The following is a 12,029-nucleotide window of genomic DNA, read 5'->3' as shown; positions in this document are numbered from 1 at the left end:
TGGAGAATGACTGGCGCATAGCCTCCACAGAGGAGGAGAGGGTCGCCAGAGTGGCCGACACATGTACTAAACCCCCGACCACGGCCGCTCCCAACTGGGCCACGTTGGCACGGTGTACTTCGTGAATGAGCACGCACGTCATCATGAATGACACCCGTGCGCAACGCAACACCAATCAGGACCTTCTCCATACGGCCAGGGGTCCCCTCGTCCGCAGGTGGAGGGGAGTCAGATGACATGGACATCCCCCCTACCTGCGGACGGGCCTGGGATGGGGCATCCCTGCTGGTGCATGTTGGTGCAGTCACAGTGTCAGGGACAGTGAGATGCACAGGCCCCTCCACAGCGACCTGTGCTGCCTCCTGCCCATGCCCCTGGACTGCACCACTTGCACCAGCAGGGATGCCCCCACCAGGCCCCATGTGCGCTCAGTAGCAGCCTCCTCCTCCTCTGTGGAAACCACCAACCTGGATGGCTCCACCCCGTCTTCCGCTGTTGCAAGCCCCTGTGGGGGCTCACCCACCCCTTCCGCTGCAGCCGTGGGGGCATCCCTGCCACTTTGCTCCACAGCGCCGTCTCCGCCCTCTTCTTCACTTTGCGTTGTGTAGAGGGAGACATAGAACACAAGCATCAGGGTACTGTACAATGATGCCCTAGACAGGAAGATATAGCAGATGAGTGGCACTGTCAAAGATCACTTCCATCATGTCCCTCCACAAGACATGGGTCAGTGCAGGCAACACACATGCTGTAACAGGCATGGCACATGCTATGGACATTAGCAAACATGTCCAAGGGACTCTTGAAACATACAATGTTGTTTTGGAACTCACATGCACCATGGGTCATGCCTATCACATGCACACACTTCACCGTACTTTCATCCATCTGCACTCATACACCCCAGACACAGTGGATGCAAGGATAACTAGGCTGCATCAGTGATTCTGAACATTGTCACAGACATGTGTCATGCATCCATGGCATTCACAAGTCATAGACATGCAGGTCAGACACACAGACATGGACACCATACATGTACATGGCATCAGCACCCATCCCTCACCCCCACCCATGTCCAGGAACAGAGACTGGCATGCTCTCATGTGTCCATTCACACATACACCAACCGTGTGCTTCACACATTACTGGTCTCACATGCATGACTATGATGTCCCTGCACACACACATGCTTACATGGCCTATGTCACACATACAGGCAAGTATCAGACAACCAGCACACAGCAACATGCCCTGTCTCACACAGCAATGCTTGGCCACTTACCGCTCGACTCCAGACGGGTCTGCCTCTCAAGGATCTGGGCATGGAGCGCTGGGCGTACGCGTTCCAGGACCCTCATCTGGATGGTACTCATGCTGCCCCGGCTCCCCTCCACGAGGCGCCGGGCCTTCATGAGGGTCCTGGACCTCAAGTCCTCCCAGCGCTTCTTGACTTGCTTGATGTTGCGGGTTGCCACCCCCTCCGCATTGATGGCAACCGCAAAGTCGTCCCAGATCCTGTCCCGTCCGTCCTTGTCGGCGCGTGATGATCCGAAGAGGGCATCATAATGCCCCAGGACAAGCTCCACCAGGACACCAACTTCCTTCTGACTGAAGCTGGTGGCTCTCTGCCCCTCTGGCTGGGGGTCGCCAGTAGTCTCGGATGGTGTTTGCCCCGACATGGCGACCCCCGAGGCAGGCGTGGGTGGGCAACTGGGTCCTGGGGCTGGGCTGTGGAGCGATGGTATCCCAGTCGGGAGTCTTCTGTTCCAGCAGGGGTGGACACAGCAACTGGACCCCTGCAGATGGCTGATGTTCAGGCACCAAATGGCAGGGCACGGTGGCAGCAGGCAGGCAGGCAGGCAGGCAGGCAGCAGCAGATGGCTCGTGGGAGGCTGCTCGGGGCTCTGGGGGGCAGTAATTTGGCCTTTTGGGCAGGAGCGTGGTCTTCCGTGTGCTTAGGCGTGCCCAGCTTGATACGGAGTGATTTGGCATGTGAAAATTCTGCAGTCAGCATGTAATTCGAGGAAAGGCCCTTAGCGCGTAAGCGCATCAGCACGCATACGCGATTCCATTGGACCAAAGGCCCTTAGCGCGTAAGCGCGTCTGTGACGTATCGCGCACAGGCGTTGCCCTGGCAGGGCTTGAAGATCCCACGTGGATTTCCATTGCTCTGTACGTGCTTTTCGTGGGGTGTGGTGCGTGTGTTTTGCAGGCGTTGGGGTTCACACGCTATTACTTCACAGCGGGCGGGTGTTGGCTACACGTTCTTCTACACGCAAGGCAGACGGTGAGTGGAACCCTGCTCCACCAGGCCCGATCGTGTGTAAAACCACCTGCACACCCCTGAAATACACGTACCCCGCTCCCCCAGGCCCGATTGCGTGTGAAAACACCTGCGCCCCCCTGAAAATACACGTACCCTGCTCCCCCAGGCCCGATCGTGTGTAAAACCACCCGCGAGCCCCTGTAATACACGTACCCGCTCCCCCAGGCCAATCACGTGTAAAACTTCTCGCGCACCCCTGAAATACACGTACCCAGGCCAATCGCGTGTAAAACTTCTCGCGCACCCTTGAAATACACATACCCAGGACAATCGCGTGTAAAACTTCTCACGCACTCCTGAAATACACGTACCCAGGCCAATCGCATGTGAAACTTCTCACGCACCCCTGAAATACACGTACCCAGGCCAATCGCATGTAAAACTTCTCACGCACCCCTGAAATACACGTACCCAGGCCAATCGCGTGTAAATCATCAGAGCTGTGTACAGGTGCTTTTTGTTAGCGCACATTTTGGCGCACATTTTTTTCATGCGCAGGGGCGCTACCGCCTGCTTTCGTGTGGCGGACGTGTATGGGCCTGTGTGCGTCTTTGCCCGTGCGCTGGGTTGCCCTATTCGATTCCATGAATACGTGTTGTAGGCGAGCGTGTGGGCATTCTGCGCACTTGCCTCCTGTACTTCCCTCGTGATGCCCATATTTTCACGAGTTGTTCCCCATTCCGCGTGTCACGCCCCGTGTCCCGCCTACTTTTGTTATGTGCGCCGCGCTATGTGCGATTTCGCTGTGGCCGTGGCACACGCCGTTATATGACCTGGGCGCCGGCGTGCGCCGCGCACTTTTTCAGCGCACATCCAATATTTTTGGTTTCCCTGCGATTTTCGCACTTGCACTGCGATTTTCGCTCTTTCACTGCGAATCGCACGTTTTCGCACACTTGCTCCGAAATTTTCGGTGCAGATTAATTCCATGAATCGGCCTCTAAGTCTTTCTCAGGGCTAAACCGGTGTCGCCTCAGGATGAGTCCCCTACAACCATTGCTCCCCTAGGAGGGATATCATAGTAAGATTACCAGATACCTCCAAGTCCTTCCCAGTATACATAAGTCCCAGCAGTTAATTGAGAAGACCTAAGAAAACAGGTCTAATGATGTATTTTGTAGCAACATTAAAGACCATTGTACCACTGCTGCAGTTGAGGGAATGTTGTGGGGGTACAGGCTGCCACTAGAAATGTCCCTTTTGTAGTAAACCCTTAAGGTTCACGTTGCTGTCCTCCTAAAATACAGAGAAACCTTCATGGCTGGTGACATATGGGCAAACTCAGTGGGAAACTACCAGTGGCTGGGATTGCTTTGGAGATATCCCCATTTAAGTGACTTTGATGGTACTGATCAAAGTATGGTAATGAGCTTGAAGTGTCGGGAGGCAATCAAAGGTCTTTGCTAAAACACACAGCACCATATACCATAATGTTTCCGATTGGCATTGTTGCAAGAAAGCCAATACTATTTAGCGGGCATGTTATACTCGAAATAATTGGATGTAATGAATGCACCATGAAACAAAGCAACGTTACAGTTTTGCATCTGTCTAAATATAGTACTTGCACAAAATGAAAATCATAAAAACATACAATGTTGAAGGCATCAGTGTGAGAAAAGGAAATACTTGGTCATCAAAGTCTTCATCATGTCAACATCAGTGCATGTACAGGGTGAGTACCCCCCAATTAATGGTTGCTTGGGAGGGATTGGACCTGGTAAATGTGTGAGTTATGAGCCATCTCTCATAAAATAGCTTGTGCAATAAAGTGCATCAACAGGGCTCTCAAATGAAATATATTAATGCAATGTTTGGAAGATTCACGTTGGTACCTTTGATTAATTATTATCAATTCAAAGCTATATCCACTCTTTCTATGGAGATGTTTTAGCTGTCAAATACAGGAATCTTTCCTTATCCGATTAGAAGGGAGAATCTGGCATAAGACACTGCCACGTAAGCCTTAAGTTTTGACTGGAAGAGAAAAGGACCTACAGAATGGAAGACATGGTGCACAATACACAATGGGCCTTATTCCGAGGTTGGCGGTAAGGGGTTAACGGCGTTGGTAATGGTGTCAGTGCCATTAACCCCTTACTGCCACATTACAAGGTACTTTAGCGGGCCCCGCTAAGGGCGGGTGGTTTTTCCAGGCACCCTTAGTGGGAGCCACTAAAGGACCAGCATGCTAACAAAGGGGACGTTATTAACGTGCCCGTTGTTAGCATAGTCCCCATTCCCATTGAGCCCTATGGGGGCTCAAATGGGAATGGTGATGGGTTCCCTCAATGGGGAAATACTGGTTCCTCCAAGGTTGTAATGGCCTGGTAATTCCCCATTCAGGGAACCAGGACCCGGTATGCTGTAAGGGGGTACCCATGGCGCTAATAGCGTTATGGCTACCTCCAACATTGTAATGAGGCCCAATATCTTGAAGTTGATCCGGCTCCCAACCGGGAGCCAACAAAGCTTATCAAGGTGCTGCGTCGAGTCAGCCAGTTTGGGTGCACCTAGTACCAGCCGGGCTGCCACATTTTGGAGGTTCTGGAGTCTCTGGATCAGGAATTTCGGCTGCACCATGTAAATTCCATTACAGTAGTCCAGAGTTCCCATGACAGAGCCGTGACTACCATGGCACGGTAGGCATGCAGCAGAAACTTTCCTCAGTATTCACAGCCTAAGGAAGCCCACATTGCACTAAGAAGCATTAATGTCAGGGCAATGCTAACCCAGGATTTCATAATCCTACAGTAGTTGGGGCTTGTGTCGAGCACTTTGTCCCTGCTAATATCATGGAACCATGGGCTAACTGGGAATAATTGTGCATGGAATCTCGGACAAATATTGTAAAGGGACCTAGTGGGATCTCTCATTACAGTGCTAATAATGCATATTATGTTGGCTCTGAAAATATGCTGATAATTGGATACAATAGATTATGCCACTTTTGGGATTCATGAAATCTGCAATGTATGTACTGTAGGTATAATGGTTCCTCTATGAACATACAGGGATCTGACACTGCGATGCTAACTGGAAATTATGGAACCTAGCACTTCTGTGGTAACTGGGGAAAATTAAGTCTGTCACTAAGTTGCTAACTGGGCATACTGTAACCTGGCCCTATTATGTGTGTTTGGTATATTTATTTAAATCAGGCAGCGCTAAGCTAGATCCACATAATTGAACCACTTTTAACTTGGAATAAATCAATGTTTCACTGTTGTGTGCGTGAATAACTGTGCTTAATTGAATATAGCCATTCCATGCTAACTATTGTAATGGGACATGTCTCTTTTTATGTTAGGTATCCCTAACAATGGTGTGAACTGTCGACTTGAGAGTGATTTTTGTGCATAGCAGTCATTTTTATCAGCTAAAGTGGTCCTCACACTGTGTCATTTCATAACTATTTCAACTTCAATTTATCTCAGAGATAAACGGGACACAGCCATCTGACATGCAGTTTATCATGTCACCACTAGGTGGTTAGTTGACATTCAACAGGTTTTGAAGCACCAGCACCTGCATGCCTTGACCCTGACCACAATTGCTATGTGAGGGCAATTGTAGCCAGTTTGACTTAGAAGACTTTTCAAGCACATATGGGTTCAACCTACACTCATTCTCAATAATAAAGAAGGACACATGGTTGAGCACCTACCTTCTGTATGCACACCCAATTGTGAACAAAAGTTCAATCCTGATGACTTGTCATCAACTTTGTGACCGCTGCAATCATTCAACCAGTTTAATGTCATTTTGTTGTATATGGTGTACACTAGTGTTGTTATCATATTTTGTTTTTATTTATCGTTAAATATGTAATATTTGTGTTTATTCCTTACTTTTCTGGATCAATGTAACTTACCCTTTTGTGTTTATATCTAAATCAAATGTTTTTTGTTGCACTCAAATCCTGCAATCACTTTGAACATACAGTAACACCAGGACTCCAGTGAATAGGTGTAGAACACAGAATATCTCCTACATAAATCCAGAATATGCCATTTACCCGATCCACATACAAAGCATTTTTTCGATTGTGTCGGTTTAAAACAAACCTTAAACAAGCAGAAAATATATACAACAATAAATGACAATCAAGTCCTGAAATATACATCACAAATTACACAAGTGCACAATTAATTACACACACTTCATAATGAAAAAATAGATACTCCCTTTTCAGAGCCGCCAGAGCGCCAAGGGACCACTACGGTGGTGATAGTGCATGGTACAAATGTCCTTTAACATTAACATTAACATTCTATTACTAGAATCTGACCCGCTAACATCCCTCAAATATCATTTACAATGTTCTCTTGTTTATGCACAAATGATTTTTTTAGGGCAGTAATAATGCCTCCAGATGGCTGACCTCTTTTTCAGCAGACAACCACTTGTTGAATAATGTGAAAACCATCCCAATAAATTGGTGAAACAGAAAATACCTCTTGGAGGAAAATAATTGTACAAATGCCTAAATTAGCTCAAAGCTGGGCATTCTCTGTTACTTTCACAAAACCTCTCACATCCCATGAAACAAAAAGGAGTGATCTCTTTTATCTAAAGGCAATGCCTGTCTTTAATTTGTAACTCATTTTCCTTGTTATAATATGCCTGGCAAACGTGACCAATCACAGTCCTCTGAACTCTAGTCAATTCCAGCTCAGTGACTTCAACATTTTTCGATCTATTCTCTCATAACCTGAAAAAGAGATTTTTTTTTTTCAGAGCCGTATTTAATATTGTATGATCTAAAATTTTTGGTGCCACTGGCCAGAAACAGACTTTCCTTGGGATTGGATTAGGGCATCAGATCATATCCCCTCTGCCTAAATGCTTCTATTTCAGCCATAATCATGGTAAACACTACTCTTGCCGGAATTTTAATAACAACGATATTGTTGTATAAATGGCATGAAGCCAGGCTTCCTGACATTGGGCTTAGTGAGGTAGGCTCACTCTAGAATGAGCTTTTGAGGTAATCATATTCTAGAGTGTGGGTCAGAACTTGTTATTGCTTAAGCTTCATCAGTTGGGACTTGGTGTTGGTGATGTCGGCGTCTTTTGGTTATGTACTGCTTCAACACCATGATATGAAATAAAGCCAATTCATAACCTACCTGGTGTGGTCTTCATCTTAACAATGGCGACGGGGATGGGATTGGAGGCAGAGTGGAGACCAGAACGCGACATAAAGATAAAGACCCCCACATTACCGGCTGATCAAGGAAATAGACATACCCAGAAAGATGGCACGCAGGTCAATGTAAAGAGGGATGATAGGTTGTGCTTTCGATGTGGTAGTGCACGCCACTTGTCTTCATCTCCCATTTGTCCAGGAAGACGTGCCAATTATAGCATTTGTAAGGAATGGGGCCATTTTGAAAACCGTTGATGTCCAGTATGGTGTTTGAGAATGTGGTTGGTGGGTCTATGAAAGATTTTTTTCCTTCGGATAAGATCCCTGGGGGGTACAATGGTGTCAAAATTGATATCTTAGGATGCTGCAATGCTGAGTTTAAGTTTAAAGGTTTAAAGGTAGAGTGACTCATGGAAGAATTTATGTTACCAGAAAAGGCGAGACTTTGTTTGGATGGAGGGAGCAGAGAGGGTTATGTATTAAATTGGACCCCAATAGTGAGGAACAAGTACTTAATATACCTAATATACCAGGGTCGCATGGAAACATAGCTAAAGGTCATGAAATGTTCGTAAAATACCCAGAGGTTTTTAGTAAAAATGTGAGGTGTCTTAGAGGGATGGTTCATAAAATTGTTCTGAAAGAGGGAAGTAAACCAGTTGCAGCTAAACTCAGACCATTGCCTCTGTCAATGCGGAAGACTGTGCGTGAGGAACTGTGTAAGCTAGAAAAAGAGGGCATCATTGAGCCCGCCAAGGCGGTGGAATGGATTTCTCCACTGGTTGTGGTGAAGAAAAGCAATGGGGATTTGAGAATTTGTGTTGACTTAAGAGAGCTCAATCGATGTGTTTTGGCAGATCGACACCCGCTTCCTAACATGGGAGAATTATTGAGTAGGATGGGGAATGATAAAGTATTTGCGAAACTAGATTTGACTAGTGCTTATCATCAGATCGGGTTGGATGTTGGATCTCGCAAACTGACTGCGTTTATCACATATGAGGGGATATATCTATTTAAGCGGATGCCTTTTCGATTGATATCGGCATCTTCTGTGTTCCAAAAGGTTATGGACAAGTTGTTAAAGGATGTCAGTGGAGTATGGTGTTTTCAAGACGATGTCCTCATTTGTGGAAAGGATGAAGATGAGGTGAAAGAAAGGCTTGATGTGCTCCTGAGAATTTTCAAAACAAGAGGTATAACATTGCGGGGAGAAAAGTGTGTTTTCATGTCTCGAGTTGTAGAATATCTTGGTCATGAAATATCGGAGTTAGGCCTTAAACCAAAAAGGAATTTGGTAGATTCCATCATGAGAACCCAACCGCCAAAGGATAAAGCAGAATTAAGGTCATTCTTAGGTACCATTGAGTTTTATCATCGATTTGTTGAGAACTATGCTGACTGTATCACTAATCTAAGAGCGCTATTGAGAAAGGGCATTGACTTTGACTGGAATAGGGAGTGTGAGAAAGAATTTGAAGGAATAAAAAGAAAAATAGATATGGCGAAACCTTTAGCGATGTTTGACACAAGGAAGAAGTCTATTATTTCTGTTGACGCCAGCGACACGGGTATAGGTGCTGTTATGTTACAGCCTGATGTTGAAGGCTCACAGCAGGTGGTAATGCATGCCTCTCGCATGTTGAAAGGTTCGGAGCTCAATTATTCTGTTTTGGAAAAAGAGACCCTGGCATGCCATTGGGGAATAAAGAAATTAAAGAATTTTGTGTGGGTTCAGGATTTCATATTAAGGACAGACCATAAGCCACTCAAATCGATATTTGAAAGTAAAGGACTCGATAAAGTCTCGAGGAGAGTAGCGTGTTGGGTGATGAGATTACAGTGCCACAAATTTACCATTGAGGTTGTTGCGGGTAGGGAGAATGTGCAAGCAGATCATGCTTCTAGGGTAAAATTGGATGATTGTGAATGTCAAGAAGGTGCCAAAACAAGTGGTGAAAACGATATGGTATTGGCCACAGTGGAGGGCATTATACAAAGACGAGAATGAATTCGGGTATTGGAATCTGACGAGATGTGGAAATGCATCATGGCTTTTGTGAAAGACGAATGGCCAGAGAAGTGATTACTGTGTGGTGAGGAAAGATTGTTATGGGAGGTGAGAGGTGAATTGTCTGTGAAGGGGGGATTATTGTATCGGTGGGACAGATTGGTGGTTCGAGGATGTTTGAGGGAAAGGTTGATAATATCTGCCCATCAGGGACATATAGTAGTGTGTAAGACCAAAGAGGTGGTAAAAGCAGACTACTGGTGGCCAGGGATCGACCGCGAGATTGAAAAGGTTGTCGGTGCATGTGTTGATTGTGTAAAATCGGGAAAGAATTTATTGGCGGTATCTCAGCCGATGGGTAAGACTACGTTGCCTGATGGTGTGTGGCAGGACTTAGCAATGGATGTTTTGGGGCCAATTGACATGGGTGCAGGTCGAGTCAGGTTTATTCTTGTCCTGGTTGACACTTTTTCGAGGTGGACTGAGTTCAAGATCATGAGAGAAGTGACATGTCACCAGGTTATAGAATTTCTACAGTGTGTGTTTGAGAGGGAAGGTCTGCTCAGAAGTATTCTCACAGATAACGGTCCACAGTTTGTGGGGAAGATATTTCTAGAATATCTTGAAAAATGTGGTATTCACCACAAAAGAACTCCGTTATATTATCCCCAAATCAATGGTATGGTTGAAAGGGTTAATCGTTGTATCATGGAAGCTATACGAGGAGCGAATGCATGTGGGTTGGATAGGAAGGTGGCTGTGAGAGAAAGATTATATGCATTATGGATGGCTCCAGGTCTTGAGACAGCAGTAAGTCCATTCAAACTTATGAGAGGCCGAAGGGCGAATACTGTAGTGTCGTCACCATGGTTGGGCAGAGCGAGAGAGACGGATATGGTTGTAGATGCTGTGAGGACTACAATGGATGCTTGTAAGACTAGATGGGTGGAAAAAGTTAATGAAAAGAATCCAAGAAAAAGAACCGTGGTTGATGTTGGAGAATGGGTTCAGATAAGGAGAGCCATGGTCTCAGAGAAAGGAGAGCCCTTTTATTCTGACCCAGTTAGGGTTGTGTGGGTTTTCAAAAGTGCTGTGGGTTTGGAGAGTGGGCAAATTTGGATTATGTCTAGAGTTGCGAAGATAAAGTGATAAGACATGTTTCTTTGTTCACGCATATGTGTGATTTATTTATGTGTTGTAATTGTGTTATTCGTATTATCAATTCTGGAATATTTTTAGTGTTGCGAAGAGAATTAGTAATTCCGGTGTTATCTTCATTTGTGTTTTATGTATACTTGGTAATGCTATGAATAAAGAAGATTATTTTTTGTTTGTTTTATGAGAGGGGTGTGTGTTGTATTAATGGCATGAAGCCAGGCCTCCTGACATTGGGCTTAGTGAGGTAGGCTCACTCCAGAATGAGCTTGTGCGGTAATCATATTCTAGAGTGTGGGTCAGAACTTGTTATTGCTCAAGCTACGTCAGTTGGGACTTGGTGTTGGTGATGTGGGGGTATTTTGGTTATTCACTGCTTCAACACCATGATATGAAATAAAGCCAATTCATAACCTACCTGGTGTGGTCTTCGTCTTAACAGATATCTGTTCTTATGGGATCAAAAAAGTACACCAATTCACTGTCTTTGTTAGTAATCAGCCACAAACAAGGGATTGCGTTCAGTAGAGCCTTTTTCCAGCACAAATTTGAGAATCAAGTGTGATAAGGAATTCTGCTGTTTATTATGACGCTAAATACTAGGAGCAGTCAAAGATGACTGTGTTTTCCGGCAAGTCACTGTGTCCCCGCCATTGCTTAGAAGAGGCCTATTAGAGTGTTGGGTGGAGCCATCTTGTAGTGTGGCGGTTTGGACCCCTTTTGACATTAGCAGATTTTCATTAGCTATAATGCCTCCCTCTACCATAACTGGACACCATGACTGGAGAACCTTTGGGTTGTCCCAGTTAATGCCCACAGATATGACCACTTTTTTCCATTCTCTATTGCAATTGGAATTATTGGGTAGTCCCAGTTTGTACCAACAGATTTGTGGACTTTTTTCCATCTACAAACTGGATCAAAAAGTCACTTTTTGAGGAAGGTTGCCCATTTTTTTCCATCCCAATACTAGTTATTGGACGACAGTGCACACCTTTTCCTACTGCAATACTAAAGTCTTGAACCCCATCTTTAGAGCTATTCGCTATGTTCAAAGTAGACTTCGACTTCTCTCAAGCCTCCTTTGCTTTATCAGCCGACTCTTCTGTAGAATTAATTGTTCTTAAAAATGAGTGAATGAGTTTCTGCCGTTTTGTCCCTATTTTCAGAATTTGCATGTTGTGTTTGTTGCTGGGACATCTTCTTGTCAGAACTTGTCAGCTTGACCCCAGTACGTTCAGTAACAACTGGGTGGGCAATAGCTATTTCTTGGTCAATAGAATTATTCACATCTCCGACCCCCCTACGACACATCTCGGTCAGCCCTTCCACTTTCGTCTATCAGAACGGCATCTTCCCACTTACGCGTGCCTAATCCAATT

This window comes from Ambystoma mexicanum, chromosome 3q (assembly GCF_040938575.1).
Source record: "Ambystoma mexicanum isolate Mex_15411 chromosome 3q, UKY_AmexF1_1, whole genome shotgun sequence".
NCBI classification, from domain to species: Eukaryota; Metazoa; Chordata; class Amphibia; order Caudata; family Ambystomatidae; genus Ambystoma; species Ambystoma mexicanum.
The sequence above is the reverse complement of the archived record's forward strand: the minus strand, read 5'-3'. Positions refer to the sequence as shown.